Genomic DNA, 17,555 nt, shown 5'->3' with positions numbered 1-17,555 from the left:
CGACGGAGGCTGATTTACATTCGTAATTAACCGCAACAAGCTACTGCTGAACTTCACCAGATGTATGATATTTAAACCCGCTATTATCCACAGACATAGCGGAAAAATAAGAGCCCAGATGTCGAAATCTTTGCCAGACGAGAGCAGAGTACCTGAGAAGAAGGTGTTGAGATGATTCCACCTCGTTCTCAATACAGCTTCTGCAGAACGGACCTAAGGCAATCCCAAGTCCCACCGCATGGACACCTAACGGACAAGATCCGGTAAGGATACCTACCAAATTCGAGAGCTGGGGCTTTGTTAGCCTTGGGAGTTCCCTCGAGCGTCCCCGATCTACCCGTGGCCAGAAGGATCTCGCGAACCCCAATTCTCTCATTTCGCGACGAAACCGTCTCCAAAGTTCCCTGTCTAGCCAGCTCATCAGCCCAGCAGTTTCCCTCTATGCCGCTGTGACCGGGAACCCAAATGAGCAGAATATCGAAGTATTCGGATGGAATCGAGAGAGAAGCCAGACATTCCCTGACCAATCTCGAACTAAGGGTAATTACCGAAGTAAGTTACCAATCCACTGCTTCCTTAATTGCGACTACCTCTACCTGGAAACAGTTCTCCGGAAGACTGAATTTGAGCTTGGTGGGGTCCAGAATGGTCCAGAAAACTCCCCCACCAACCCTTCCGGCCAACTTCGAGCCAACCGTGAACATGGCTAACGGAAGAAGCCTTGAGTGTTGAGCTGAATTGAATTGGTTAAGGTAAATATAAGGCGAAGATTTAGTTTAAAAGTTAGATACTCCCCGAGGGGGGAGTAGGTTCTATTTGTGGTGCTAGATGGTGGCACCAGCGTATTACGCGTAGCAACATGTGGTCATATACCGTGTGGATTACTCCCTAAGTGTCTTAAGGTCTGAGCAGATATTAAGATGGCATCACCCGTTGCACTGATTGCATCTAACCGCTGTGGGGTTTGGGTAACACAGCAAAATAGGCTCCAGGATTAGGCTCAATACCAGCCCTAAGGCGAAGTATTGGGAGCAGTTCATGGAGCTGTTGTTGCAGCGATAAGTGGGGGTGAGGTTACTGGATAAGCGGGGTGAGAGGCACTAGATAGGGCTAATTTACAGAAGCGGCAGCTCTTGGTCAGGGGAAACCGGAATCATTTCGGCACGTACTGTCATCGGAAAGAAATGTACTTCGAACATAAGCAAACTGTTAACGAACTTATTTTCTAATACAAAAAAAAAAAAATCAAATCAACAAAGTGGGATGAGTATTCCAGTCCGGCATTGTAAGATGGCGGTGCACAGTCCCTAAAACAAAGGCCTGACCATCTCGAAAGATAAGTTTTGCGAGTTGAGGAAACTGAGTAGCGTTAACGATGGCACGGTTAGCTGCAGGCTTATACATTGAGAATGTTAATAAGGTTGGGAGTGCCAACTGGCCCATTGTGATGCCAAGTGAGCAGGCTCTAAGAACGTGAAAGATTCCGAGTGACTCCAAGTCTGCTAGGCATTCAAAGAAGATTAAGATATCGCGTTGTCGATGAATTGACCAACTGTGCATCAGCGATTTAATCACAGGTACCAGAGCCAATATCGGAATCAGTTCTGCAGGAATCAAGAAGTGGAGCAGCGATTATGTATGCAATTTACATAAAGAGTGATGGTCCGTTCTAGAACGCTGCAGAACTACTAAGTGTTTTGTGACAAGCCCGAACAGAAAACTGTCGAACTTTCTTCTAAAACTTGGAAGAAAGGACGTTCAGTCGATGGTCGGTGTTATTACAGGACACAATCCATGGGCTCAACATATGAGCACCATTGGAATCATTAAGGACCCGATTTGCCTATCTTGTTTAGCGGAGGCGGATGACACTGAGAATTTTCTCTGTGAGGGTCCTGCATTTGCTAGAGTGAGGCTACGGAGGATATTTTCAGATTTATGAAAGAATTTGGAAAATTCTCACAGGTCTAATTACCTCTATACTATCCTATCTTTTCTCTTCTGTTACTTCTCTCCTTTCCTTCTTGACTATCTACCCTTTCACTTCCCAGAGCTTTATACAATGGACTTTTTAGTCTGAGTGTTTTAGGAATTACCAAATCTCTCGGTGCTTCTTGGCTCGACCTATCAAATTTCAATTTCAAGATGTTCGCGTTCTGTCATGTTAATGGCAAAAATAGTGTCTGATGCTCTCCACCTCTTTTCCATCTCTGCAGCTGCGACAAAAGTCATTTGTGGGAATCCCATTGCCTTGCCATCTTTCGTTTTTAAGACCAGACATAAATTGCGATTATTATTTAGGAAAAAGAAGATTCTTTGTCGAGTTTTTTATAGGTACCATATTATTATAATCTACTGATCCCCTCCATATGTGCCTCTATAAATATTTTTTTTTAGCTTGAGCTGAAATCAAAAAACGTCGTTGCTTGCCTATTTTCTTCTTTCCTACGTTTGTATGCTAACAGGTATTGCAATTACTCATACACAGTCGTAGCTACAGATACATATGCATATATATATATTTATTTGTGTATCCATCTCCCATGGTTTACCTCTTTTGTTTTACTTACTTACTTAAGTACTTCGCGTAAAGCGAACTAAAGAAAGTTAGAGTTCAACACCACTTCACTTTTTGCACCTTTGCTCTGAAAGCTAGAAAGATAATGATTTGCGTTTTTTGCAGCGTCTAAACAAAATTGGGTTACAAGACGTCGCCAACTTACCGACAGCAGGCCAATTAGAAAAACAACAAAGCACAACTTATGATGGGTCGCAACTAACCGGCGAAATTTTGCTGGCGCAGCGATTCTCCAGCTCTTTAACAATGGCTGAGTGAGAGGGAGTGGGAGGAGCGCGAGGTCATTAAAGCAGTGATCATGAAAGCTGATAGTTTAACTACATGGCTTGTACTACGAAAAGAAAATACGATGAAAATATATTGAGAAATTTGAAATGATAAATGTGTGTATGTTTGTATATTAGGGAGGGCACAATTTTTTGTTCGACATCATTATCAGATTCGGATTCTACACATAATTCTAAGAAAAACACCAGCCTTTACTTGGGGTTATTTCGGCACGAAAAATTGATTTTTGAGACCTATTTTTATTTAAAGAACCCCATGGAAACATCTACAAAGTAAATTATACAAAGTGAAATCCATATCCCTAGTTGACTTCCAGTGAAAGCTTGATGACATTCGGTTCAGTGGAAGCGAAATTATTGCGTCTAAAGTGTCAGTATGTTTGTGTCATCGGTACAAAAATTAGTCTCGCACAAAGAGCTAATATCAAATTTTGTTTTAAAATCGGTAAAACGTTTACCGAAACATTTGAATGGATGAAAAAAGTTTATGGCGATGACTGTCTTTCTCGTGCCAGAGTTCATCAGCGGTTTACAAGTTTCAGAGATGGTTGTGCGGACATAAATGGCAATGAACATACGGATCGCCCAAAATCAGTAATCACCGAAAACTCCATCGAAATTTTTCGCAAATTTATCAAAAATGAACCGACATCGACCTTGAAGCGGAGTTAAATACCACCAAAACATCGCTTTATCGCATTTTAACTGATCAGTTGGGCTCACGAAAGGTCTGCGGACTTTTCATTCCGTACAAGTGAACTGAGGACCAAAAACTGCTTAAAATTCCACATTCGACCTCATTAAAGAGGCGAGAAAAGACGAACTTCCTTTACAACTTGTAACTGGTGACGAAACATGAACCTGAAACTAAGCGTCAAAGTGACGAATGGGAGTCCCAGACGAGCCACCGTCCAAAAAAACGCGTTTGGAGAAGTCAAAAATCAAGTCGATGCTCATTTGTTTTTACGATTCCAAGGGAATTGTCTACAAGGAGCTCGTTCGATCGGGCTAAACCGTTAATCCAATTTTCTATCTTGGCGTTTTGAAGCGTTTGTTGCATCGCATTTGTCGAATTCGCCCTGAATACCGTGAGAAAGGAAGCTGGTGTTTATTGCATGATAATGCAATGACTAGAAATCGCATTTCAATCATCAATCATTCACCGTATTCGCCTTAAATGGCTCCCTGTGACTTCTACCTATTCGCAAAATTGCATTTGGCCATAAAAAGAAAACGTTTTGCGTCTGTAGAGGCCATCCAAAAGGCTTGTACCGACATCCTGAAGGACGTTCCGTCAATGACCTGAAACACTTTTTCGATTAACTTTTAGATCGCACAAACCAGAGGGGACTATTTTCAATAAACAAACTCGAAGATATCAGAAGAAAGATCCTGTCGTTTCCATTTTAGCTCAGTCTTGTTTATTTTGGACCTCACCTTGTATGTAAGTTGTTCATACTGTAATAGGATTGCGTTAAAAAAGTTCTTCATAAAAATCATCTGCCGTTCGGAGACGGCTTTAACTGTAGGTCTCTCCATTTGTAGAAAACATCAAAACGCACACCAAAAATCGGAGGTGGAGCTCGACAAAACACCCAAAAAGTCATACGGTGTCATACGGTAGATGAGGACATGCAATTGTGTGGCTATAACTTCCCGAATTCTTTATTGCATTCTTTTTGCTCTGAAAGACTACAACTTAAGGGGTACCGGTGGTCTAGAGCTCGAAAATTTTGGGTACTTTCAGGAATTTTTTCTTACAATAAAAAATATGAAAAACCGTATTTAAGTTTTTTAGGCTTTTTATTTAACTTCTTTTACATAAAAAAAGGAAAACAATTTGTGTTGTTTTTTAATTTTAATAATTTTAAAAATGGCGCTAAAGTTGACGCTCCCGAAAAATAGGTCCTGGACGGTGTTGTCCATTTGGCTCTTCTATTTAGCTGAAACACAAAAACCCAAAAGAAATCGGTATGACTCCCATACTAATAAATAAAAAAAATTCTACAAAATGGCGCGGTTTTGAATTTGACACTCTAAAAATCGAGCGTTTTTTCAGTTTTTTCAGTTTTTTAATAAAAAAAAAAACGAAATAATTGAAGTAATTAATAATATGATTCTAGTACGGGCGATAGTCATTTATGCTGTGAACGACATATTAAAATTTCAGATGATTCGGTTAAAGAGTTTTCTTTTTTTTTTGTCAACACCAGGCCGAAAAAAGACGTTTCGAGATAAATGAGTTTAAAGTTTGGGGTACAGGAGCGCGCGGACCGCTCTCTACCTAGTTGAGGGCTGTAGGAGCTATAATATTGAGAATTTCCGCATGAAGATTTCACTATATGTTCTACTATACTTTCGAAATATACGAAACACGAAACAAACATCCGATCAAAACGCCTGCTAAACAAAATTTAATAGCCTAAAGCGCCTGAGATGTTATGGTTCGTTTCTGGCGCAACAATTTTTGACCAATACCAAAAGACCAACCGCAGAAATGCCAGATGACTATGATCCAATCCTACCGAGGTTCCCGTTGCCATGCGCACGAAGCCTCCAGTCGCAGGTATGGGTTTAGGCATTGGGGGCAACAAAGGACATGTCATGCCGCTACGCATTTTTAGTAAAGTATTTTAAGGGAATTCTGCTGCATATATTGGGGTTCTAGAGACGGTAGTAAAACCCTGGATTGATAGTGTACGTGGAGATAACTCATGCATTTTTCGACACAAGATTGGATGGCTGAAAATTTCCATGACCACATAACACAGCAAGCAGGCTTTCGCAGTCAGAAATCATGCATCGATCATATAGCTACTCTGCGCATCATAATCGCGCAAATGAACGAGATGCACGAAACGTTATACCTAGTCTTCGTTGTTTATGAAAAAGCTTTTGATCGACTTAAACACGAATACATATGGTGTGTCTTGCAACGAAAAAGAGTTCCTGACTTCTTTTCGGATGCCATCCAAACCGACGCTGGCGTAAGACAGGGCTGCATTCTGTCGCCGCTTCTTTTCATTGTTATCATTGATGAGATATTAATTACATCAATCGACTATGCAGGAAAAAGAGGAATGTCATGGCTCCCGATTTCAATGGAACATTTAGAAGACCTAGATTTTGCTGATGACATCGTTCTGATCACTCAACGCAAATCGGATATGCAAAGCAAGTTGAATGATCCCGTAAAACACTCTAGTGCCTCTAGACTTAAAATCAATGCAAAGAAAACCAAACATTTGGAAGTACACACGAACGATGCACTCTACAATATCGGAGAGGAAAATATTGAAAATGAAAACGTTTTTCAATACCTTGGAAGCCAATTCACTGCGGAAAGCGGATGCAAAAAGGGTATGTCTACAAGATGACAAAAAGCAAGAGGTGCATTTGAAAATCGTCGTCCGGTGTGGCAGTCCAAGCAAAGGCACACTACAATAAAAAAGGGATTTTCAACTCCAATGTTACATCAGTTCTGCTCTACGCCTGTGAAACATGGTGTCTGTCTGCGGAAATTGTACATAAGCTTCAAGTGTTCATGAACCGCTGCTTGAGACGCATTCTACGTATCTGGTGGCCAGACAACTGGATATCTAACACCGAATTGCATCGACGATGCCATCAAAAACCATTCGCAACTGAAATAAGAGAATGTAAATGGAGATGGCTTGGCCATACCTTACGGAAATGTGGCACTGAAATCAGCAAACAAGCGCTTGACTGGAACCCCCAAAGACAGCGCAGAAGAGGCAGACCTAGCGGCTTTTCGCGACGCTGCATCGAAGAGGAATACAAGGCCGTGGAAAAAACAAACACCTGGCAGCAAGTGAAAAATATATCCAGGAATCGCACACATTGGAAACATTTTACTTTGGCCCTATGCTCCGCAACAGAGACGAAGGAATGATGATGATGATGATGATGATGGCATAACACCGAACTTATGGCCGCTTAACTCCCTAAATCGGAACCACCGGGATTACTATGTATGAGGCGTAGTCAAGCGTGAAATCAATAATCACCCTCATAATAGCATTTCTTCTCTGAAGGCTGCAATTAATACCGTTATGGGCAATCTGAATAAGGCGGATTTGAATCGGGCATGCAATCATTTACGGACCTGGAACGAGGAGATCATGGCAGTTTATGGAATGATTTTGTAGATATGTAATAAGTTAATGTTGTGCGAAAAATTCGTGAAGTTTCATTAAATTTTGCTCAAAAAAGAAAGCTAATTCGTTTTACTCTCAAGTTGTCCTCGAAAACCGTGGGCACCCTGTATATAGGAAAATTGATTGTATGTATTTTTTATGTAAATATGTAAATCAAGTTAAAACTGAGTTAAAACTTAAGTTTTACAATATATATAAAAATTATTTCTAACACTTTTTCTATTCATAATTTTTTTAATATTATATTTAATGACGTATGATATTTACAATTATTTAAGTTTTAGATCCCTTTTTCGATTCAACAAGAGTTGTATTATGGCTACTTTCTATCTTCATTCCCATAACTCCCTCTCAATTTTCGTTTCTTAAAATTTTGGTGGCTTGAAATTGACTTTGCAGCTGGGCTCTAGTGGACTTTTTTCTTAGATTTTAATGGACAATCCGAATATGCTAGGAACGTTGTTGAGAAAAATCGTTCCATGTGAATTGGCCCACCCTAATGCACATACATTCATAGTATGATACAAACATTTATGTAAGTTTCTGCTTATAATCACGTCTTTTATACTTGTACAGGGGCTTTCAAGTTTGCGTTTTTTTTTTTGAGTTCTAATTAAACAAATGTTTTGAATCGAAATTTATTATCTCTTTGTACGAGTATATAGTAGAGGGCATACAATGTATAACAAAATATTTCTCAGATCTTATTTCTTTCGAAACTAGTAAACTCCTGTAAGGAGGAGATCAAATCCTTTGGGTGTGCAGGTAACATTTCTCTGATCTGGGTTCCAGGACATTGGAACGTAGAGGAAAATGAAATTGCTGATGAGCTTGCCAGGTAGGGGACTGTATTGGCCTCAGAGACCTCCTACCCGGTCATCGGCATCCCCCTGACAGTTGTTAAAGGGAAATTGCATAAATTATTTCTCAGGAAAACGCAGTCAAGATGGAGCTCCATTTCTTCATCTGCTATTTCGAAAGCCCTTTGGCCCCAGTGCAATATATCGAGGACTCAGGAAGCCCTTTGGACTCGGATCTGCACACATTCGGAAAAGCTAGGGTTACCATTTAACCCCCATTGCAGAAGCTGTGGGAACCCTTCAGAGAAGGAGACTGTTGAGCACTTTCTCTGTAAATGTCCGGGTTTGGCAGCTAGACGATTAAGGTCACTGGGTGTTCCTTTCTTCGACAGCCTGCGGGCAGTGCGCCAACCTAAATCCCATCAATCTTCTCCATTATATCAACAGCTCTGGCTGGCTGTAGATATTTGCCTGTTGGAGGTCTCATAATGGTATCAAAACGGCGCTTTAGTGCTACTTGGGGAGTGACAGACTGGCGCTTCAATCATTTCACCTACCTAACCTACCTCTGTCTTTCTTTCAAAAGTTTCAATAACATTTAGGCATAATTCTGACTCTATATTGGCCAATTCGCGCCGGGCGTTTTCTTTCCAAGCTCCAATTGTTTCTGATTTTTTCACTTAAGCCCTAATCTTCATATGACCCTGCAGAAAATAGTCCACAACTTCTCGGTTCTTCACACAAACTCTATCGTGGAGATGCTTGCTTGGAATTTCGTTTGTTTAAAATTAAATTTATGGCTTCGTTTGACGTGTGGCATGTGGCATGCAACCGTTGACGGTAATCAAATATTCAGCTGCATTTGGAAATTCTTCATATGCTTTCCTTCCTATGTTTGGTTAAAAGGTCGGCACGAACGTGATCTGATGCTTTTTTATTTTATACTTAGCCAGTTGACTCTAATTTTTCGTTACATTTTTTATTTCGGGCGCTGTTTAACCCTCCGTTGAAAACCCAGGTCTCGCCAGACTTTTCTGCCCAGATTTTTTCGACTTTGCACGTGAATTTAACATATTTCTACTATGTATAGCTATTTGAGCTTCCAGGTAGTTTCCTAAAATTTAATTTTCTATCGACTTGTGGGTATGACCTTTTAAAAATTATCGTCGAACAAGTCGAAAAAAGACCAGACCCGGATGTCCAACCGAAGGTTTCAAAGAAGATGTCCCTCCGTTGTTGGCGATTATGGAGGCCGAAAATATCCGCAATTTTGCAAAACGTTCACTTTCGCAGAGGATTTAAATTATTTCCATACGCTTATCGAGCGTAATCGGATTCATTGGGATAGTAGGTTGAAAATCTCCATCTAATAGCTGTGAATTCATTCATTTGAATAGATAAAAGAAATACCCTAGAACTGTGACAGCTGTAAAAAAACCACTGATGAAAACACTGTAACTTGAATTTGAAGTACCCTGTAGCTAGCTCTATGCCTACACCTTATACATGCAAACAAATATAAAATAATACATACATTTATAGACATCTCAGCAGCTACAAAGGCCAAACTGCCTCTTTTTTCAACTATTTGCACATTCTTCTTCCGGCTTTAAGTTCACGAGACTAGTGCTAGAGTTCAGGTTCGAAATCATGTGGGATGTCAAAGAACTTTTTCTTTAAGTTATTATTGGACATAGCGTATGTTTGTTGTTGTTATTTGTTGTGTTATCTGTGTTTTGTTTTTTTTTTTTTCAACTTTAATTTATTTTATTTTTTTTGTTCACACCAAGCCACGGTTTTAGGGGTTATCTGTTGCTGTCAGTTGATCTGGATTACGAAATTCAATTTAAGTAGAGCTATTTTTTTTTCATTGGTGAGGTGCAAATGTATGAGCCATTATTTGGGCTGATGTACTCGTATATGTAAGTATATATTATTTACTATTTTTAAGCTATTTGATAGTTTAAACTAGTCTTTGTTTTTGTTAACATTCATTATTTTTTATAGACACTTAACAAAAACCATATAAATTGAGTGCCATAAACTTTCAATCTCATTTCCACGGTTTTTTATTAGAAGTTCTAAATATATTTAGGTTACAGGTTAATAACCGATTAAATTTTTGGTCTAAGAAAGTGCAACTTTGAAGTTGCTAAAAAATCACATTGATTTTTTACAATTTTTTCCTTGACGGTGTTGCGCATTTCCTCGATATAAAAAATGTTTGTCATTTGACTGCGGAGATATTTTATGAGCATAAAAAACAATTAGCGGGATAGTTTTTTGAAAGAGTTACCAAGTATTTTTTTCTATAAAATAAAATTAATTATAGAAAAGCTATTAAAAAATACAAAAAAACGCGTATAAATCAGTTATAGACTAAAAGTACAATAAAGGTGGCATTAAAGATTTCTTATTTATTCAAATAAAAAAAACAAAAATTATAATTATTAGCGCGTACTCCTCTGTCAGGTATTGGGCCGAGCTCCTCCTCCTTTTTGTGGGGTGCATAGAGATGATATTCCACAAATGGAGGGACCTACACCTTCAAGTCGCCTCGGAACGGCAGATATTTTTATGAGGAGCTTTTTCGTGACAGAAATACACTCGCAGGTTTGCCATTGCCTGCCGAGGGGCGACCGCTGTTAGAAAAATGTTTATCTTAATTTTGGTGTTTCACCGAGATTCGAACCGACGTTCTCTCTGTGAATTCCGAATGGTAGTCACGCACCAACCCATTCAGCTACGGCGGCCACCATTTATTTAAATTAAACAATTAAAATAAGCTGCCTCGTATTTTACTACAGAAAAAATGAAATGCTTCAAAAAGAGCGTCAAACTTACATTTTCGGGAAAAGTTTGATTCAATTACGTTTTATTATAGCGTGAACTAAAGGGTGGTTAAATTTCAAGGACCGATGTTGAATGTGAACCACACCTAAACGTCAAAGACACCGTTGGACTTCTTTCTTTGGGGTTATTTGAAAGAAAAGGTGTACGTCGATAAGCCAGCAACAATTCAAGAGCTAAAGGATGAGATAATTCGGCACAATAACGGCATAGAACCCCAATTATGCCTCAGCGTCATCGAAAATTTGGACCATCGGATGGAGGTGTGCCACCGAGGCCGCGGCAGCCATTTGGCCAATATTTTGTTCCATACTTAATTGAGCTATCCCAGTATTATCATAATAAAGAGAAATGAGAATAATTTTCTAAAAAAATTGTATTTTATTCAAAGTCAACACCGGCCCTTGAAACTTAACCATTTAAAAAAATACCGATGTTAAGAAAATTACTGACGATTTTTATGATGGCCAAATTGCCAAAGATTAGTAAGTAAATCCAATGAAAACTAAATTTGAAAATTTTCTTCAAAATCCTATCAAACAGAGTGAAATCTGCGTCACTAAAAAAAAAAAATTAAATGATAAAACATCACAGCAAGTTTGTGACACACATACATATCTATATATATACATACATATGTAAAGCGTTTTTCAGTAAGAGCGCTTCAACTTTTTTTTTGAATAAAACACAAACGGTTTGACTTTTTTAACTAATTGTTTTTTTATTATCGAGTTTGAACGTATACATTTAAGTATGAAATTCGATTTCTTTTGCATGACCACCGCGTGCACGTTTTACGAAGTCCAATCGTTGAACCCAATTTTCGACCACTCTTTTGCATAAATCGGCCGAAATTCCAGCAATTTCGCGTTCAATATTGGCTCTGAGCTCACAAATCGTCGCCGGCTTGCTACTGTAGACCAATGACTTCAGATAACCCCAAAGAAAATAGTCTAGAGGCGTCAAATCACACGAGCGCGGCGGCCATTCGACCGGTCCATTTCTGGAAATAATGCGCTCATCGAACTTACTCTTCAACAAATCAATTGTAGCGTGTGCTGTGTGGCTTGTGGCCCCGTCCTGTTGAAACCACATGTCGTCTAAGTCCATACCATTCAATTGCGGCCAAAAATAATCGTTTATCATGTCGCGGTATCGATTTCCATTCACAGTAACGTGGCGATCGTTCTCGTCAACGAAAAAATATGGGCCAATTACGCCGCCGGCATGTAAACCGCACCAAACTGTGATTTTTTCGGGATGCAACGGTGCCTCATGAATCACGTGTGGATTGCTTTCTGCCCAATAACGCATATTTTGCTTGTTGACAAAGCCATTGAGCCAAAAGTGAGCTTCATCACTGACGATGATTTTTTGGAAAAAATCTGGATCATTATTTTTTTTCTGGACGATTATTTTCATAAAAAATTTGCACGATTTGCAATCGTTGCTCAAGTATATAGCGTTCCATGATGAAATGTATACTAATGAAGTTTACAAATGACAAGCGAAAAATAAAAAAAGTTGAAGCGCACCTATTGAAAAACGCTATATATACACATATACCTACATGAATGTAATATTGGGCGCCACACCTCTTGTCACAACCACCCATAGTGTTTGATATGCACACAAAAATGAAACAAACCTGATGGCTAGCTAGTGATTTTTTAGATGACTCCTAAAAAATGCGAGTCGCAACGTCAACTTTAATGGCACTTCAATATTATTTCACTGGCTGAAAAGTGCGCACATTTTTCATTTTCAAACACCAGCCTAAAAAAGCAATTACATTTTACAATTAAAAAAAAGCCGCTAAAAAATATGCGTGCTCAAACTGAATTTAACAGATTTCCAATGCATAAATTACAAATAGATGAATGAAAAATTGACAACATGCGTTGACGCCTTAAGTCGCCACTGCAGTACAGCAGCATGAAAAACACAACAAATTTGCGATGAATTCCACTGTTATTGTAGATTTACCGGTCTTTCAATGATTTGTTGAGCTGATCGCTTTTCCTAAGCAATCATTTAATTTGTCTCACTTTTAATTTTATTTATTTATTATTGTTTTTTTTTTATTTGTTTTTTTGTTTTCCTTCGGTCAAGTAACAAGTCATTGCTCTCGCGATTGGCCACGCAATTTCATTTTGCTGAAAATATTTTCTCACTGCCTCGCTTGTCACGGTTATTGTCACTATGGCTAGCCATTAAATCTATTAAAATGCCAACTAGCTTTTGAAAATTGCAAAGTGTTAAACTACTGTATAATGTGTGTGGGTATTACTCTTTTGAACCAAAAAAAACCAAAAAAAAGTATACAAAACAGTTCACTTGTTGGGGAAAATTGTATCTAACCTTTTCTTCTTTATTCTCTTTAACTCCAAATGCCAAATAATTTCCGTTCATATGAATTTAAGCCGGGTTCGACTCGTCTCATGGTTGGCTGCTTTTCTTGCGATGGATTCTTAGAATTCCTTTTTTTATACTGTTATACTTGGGTTTCATTATTGTAAATAGCAGCCAAATCATTCCCATTACAAAAGTTTACCACTTTGCCGCATCTCTCTTACATCTCTTGCATCTATCATCTACAAAAACGTCATGACAAAGTTATGCGCATTTTTCACTTCAATCTGCGTATTTGGCAGCTTTGATGATCTTTATTTAGTCTGTCGCTCAGTCTATAGCAGGCAACAAGATCCACTGTGAACTCCATTTCAAGTCGTAGTGAATTCAATAAACTTGAAGTAAGCTCCAATTAATAAATTTATAAATACAGTATCCCGTCTTCTTCTTCTTCTTACAAAGTTATTTTCACATACACGCGCAAAGAAAAAGTTGATATTTTTCCGGTAAGTGAGAAATAAAAGTTACTTACCTAAATTAAAAATAAAGTTGAGCGGGTGCCTGTAGGAGACCAAATAAACAGCTATTTTGTTACTCAAGGAACACTTCGAAATCTCCGGCGCTTCTTGTATGCCAAGACACCCAATAATGGTTAGCACGCTTAGGGTATTGTCCGATATATGTATATCTTTTCTTCAATTTAACACAATTAATCTCCTGATTTACTTGGTTGTTGTTGTTGTAGCAGCATAAACATTACCCATACCTACATACGGGGAGTGCCAGTCTTTAGCTGAATATAAATCCGGGTCGTTTCGGTAACGTACAACCGACTGTCGTGGAATCTCTTTTAAAAAGAGTCCATCCAAGTATTGATAGTCTGATTTACTTGGTCTTTGAGGGATGCTCCCCATAAGCAGTATTTTAGTAAATCGTTCAGAAAATATGCAAACAACGCATCAAAGGCTGTTGCAGACCATTTATTCACATACTAACTTAGTGGATAATAAAACTGTCGATGAATTGGCCAGTGTAGATCAGCGGTTACCTCACAGAGACCAGAGCCAACAATCGGAATCTGTTCTGCAGTAATCATGAACTGTTTACATAAAGTGCCATGATCCGGTCTAGAACGCTGCAGAGCTGCAAAGTGTTGTGTGACAAGCCCGAAAATAAAACTGTCGAACTTTCTTCTAAAACTTGGAAGAAAAGATGGTCGATGGTTGATGGTTGGTATTATTACAGGACATAATCCATTGGGCCAGCATATGATCACCATTGTTTAGAAGAGGCGGATAGCACTGATCACTTCTGTATGAGTGTCCTGCCTTCGCTAGAGCAATGCTGCGAATTTCGGGTTCCGCTGTCATGAGAATGAGTAATATTTGTTCCCTCAAACTGGAGGATATTTTCATAGCTTCCCCTATGTCTCTTTTCTATACTATCTCATTCTTTCTGTTACTTTCCTTCTTGACTACTTCGCCTTTTACTTTCCACAGCTTTAAATACAATAGGCTTTTTAGCCTGAGGAGTTACCAAACCTCCCGGTGCTTCTTGGCTCGACTAATTTTATTCAGCCCAGTGGATAATCAGGCATCTTCTAAAGCTTCAGAAAGCGCAAGCATCAGTCTTATAATGACTCAGGGACACATGTAGGTCGTGCATTTGAATTGGATCCCAAATTCAGCGTCCTCTTTAGCGCTTAAAAATACGCACCTAGATATTGGTTTAAAATAAAACATATAACTAAACAATTAGATTGCTTCAGGTTTAACTATTTTTTTTCTTTTTTCAAAATACGGCCGTTAAGAATTATATGTGGAAAATTACATAATTTAAATGCTCACCATGTGAATCTCTACAGGTAAAATCCACCAAACAGTTGAATCATGAATACCTAATTGGTGATAACGTCGAAATATCGTTTTTGAAGGTACTGCGCTACATCAGCAATATTCTCAACGGAACTTCCAGTTTTTGGTCTGCCAGTCCTTTTTCTATCCTCGACAAAACCAGTTTCTTGAAATTTTTTCCCCAACCTTAGAAATGACGACTCGTTCGGAGGATTATTTCCACTAAAAAAAATCAAGAGAAATTGTACAACTGTTTACTTGTAAAATGCCAAAGATGACATAAAAAAAGTAACATCTAGGAAATATTCAGTACTAATATCTAGGCTTCAATTTTGAAAGGCCCTTTATTAAAAAACTCTTAGGGTACGAAATTCTAAAAAAAATAATCGGTATAAGTACATATGTACATGTGTACATTAGGATAGTCAAACAATTTTTTCTAAGATATTTTTAACAATCAACAAAAAATTGTTTTTACATAACAAAAATTTTTTTTTAACAAAAAAATTTTATTGAAACAAAAAATTAAATTTTTTCAATTTTTATTAGAATTTAATATTTTGTCATAAAATCAAATTTTTTTAATTTCTATTTGAATTAAAAAAAAAATAAAAACTCCTACATTTTCTATAAAACTAAAAAATTGAAGAATTAAAAAATTGAAAAATTAAAAACTTTTCTAAAAAAGGAAAAAAAAAAAAAATTTCCTAAAAAATTAAAAATTTTTCTAAAAAATGAAAAAAAATTTCTTAAAAAATTAAAAACTTTTCTAAAAAATTAAAAAAAAAAATTTCTTAAAAAATTAAAAACTTTTCTAAAAAAGTAAAGTAAACATTTTTTCTAAACAACTAAATTTTTTTTCCAAAAAATTAAAAATTTTTTTTTCTAAAACCAACAAAACATTTTTTTTAACATAACAAAATTTGTTTTTGAAAAAAAATTTTTATTTTCACAAAAAATTAAATTTGTTTAAAAAATTAAATGTGTTTAATTTTTTGTTTAAAATCAAATTTTTTTTTAATTTTTGTTGGAATTAAAAATAAATTTTTTTCCTAAAATATTAAAAAATTTTGTAAACAATTAATAAACTGAAAAATTAAAAGCTTTTCTAAAAAATTAAAAAAAAAATATTTCCTAAAAAATTAAAAATTTTTCTAAAAAATAAAAAAAGCAAAACAATTTCCTAAAAAATTAAAAAAAATTTCTAAAAAATTAAAAAAAAAAATCCTAAAAAATTAAAAACTTTTCTCTAAAATTACAATAAAACAAAAATTTTTTTCTAAAAAATTAAATTTCTTTCCAAAAAATTAAAAATTTTTCAAAGAAAAAATTTTTTTTCTAAAAACAACAAAACATTTTTTCTAACATAACAAAATTTGTTTTTTAACAAAAAATTTTTATTTTCTCAAAAAATTAAATTCGTTCAAAAAATTAAATTTGCTTAATTTTTTATCTTATTATTGTATTTTATTTATAAATCAAATTTTTTTTAATTTTTTTAGAATTGAAAAAAAAATTCCTTAAAAATTAAAAACATTTTTCTAAAAAATAAAAAAAAAAATTCTAACAAAAAACAATTTTTTCTCCTAAATTTGTTCTATGTCAAAAACCAAAATTAGAACATAGTTTTATATAGTTTTTAAATTAATATTTTTTACCAATGCTGCTAATTTAGACCGAGTCATAAAAAAATGCACCGTTAGTTCGACGCATTGCCAGCGGAGGCGAGATGACAATTTGAATGATCTGCTCTTCCTAGCATACATAATGATATGAACGTCTATAAAAATATAGCCAGAGCCAATTTGACATCTCCCACAGTTTTTGTTGTTTTTTTCCTATCGATTTAAAACGTTTATGTATTATTATATTATATGTATATGTATTATTTACCAAAAAAAGTGCCAAATAAAGTAGTACAATGATGTACAAATAAATTAAGACTGCATTACCAAAAGTTGTGTGAAATTGCACACGTACATTTTAAGGTTAAAGTTGTATGAAAGTAAATTATATAACGGACTAGTTTTTTACACCAAACCAAACCAAAGTCAAATACTCAACTCTTTGCTCCATTAATTCTCTCACTCTTACACTTCCATCAGCAAATAGTTTCTTGAGAACTCGCTGGACTGCAACGAAAAGTTAATTTTGGTAAATGTTTTTTTTTTATTACTTTAGTAATTTATAAGCGGGAAGGGAATTTGTCTCGGAACTACACATATATGTATGTATGTATATACAGTAAATCATTTAATTTCTAATTTGCCAAAACATTTTTGTAAGTGATGACAATTAGTAATGTTATATGTATGTAAATGTGCCAAGCACTTATGTAGGTCTTCTCTCATGTGGTACTCGTGCATGCGTCCTTCAGAAAGCTACATAAAAAAGGGTTTTATTTTCATACAAAAACAGGGCAAGTATTACAGAATTTTCAAAAACCGCCTAAATAAGACTTTAAAACTAAAAATTTACATAAAATTATGTTAAGAATTTGAAAACTTTTCATACTCCCCAAAATGAAAAATGTTCGGCGAATGTGGAGAGCAAGAGATTTACCGATTGTGAGACACTTATCGGTGATCGATGCTTTGGCGAGTAATGGAATCTTCTTCATGGTATCTCCACTGGCTCCTTCAAATGAGATTATCATA

The sequence above is a fragment of the Anastrepha ludens genome, chromosome 5, assembly GCF_028408465.1.
Source record: "Anastrepha ludens isolate Willacy chromosome 5, idAnaLude1.1, whole genome shotgun sequence".
In the NCBI taxonomy this organism is placed as follows: domain Eukaryota; kingdom Metazoa; phylum Arthropoda; class Insecta; order Diptera; family Tephritidae; genus Anastrepha; species Anastrepha ludens.
This window is presented reverse-complemented; position numbering follows the sequence as displayed.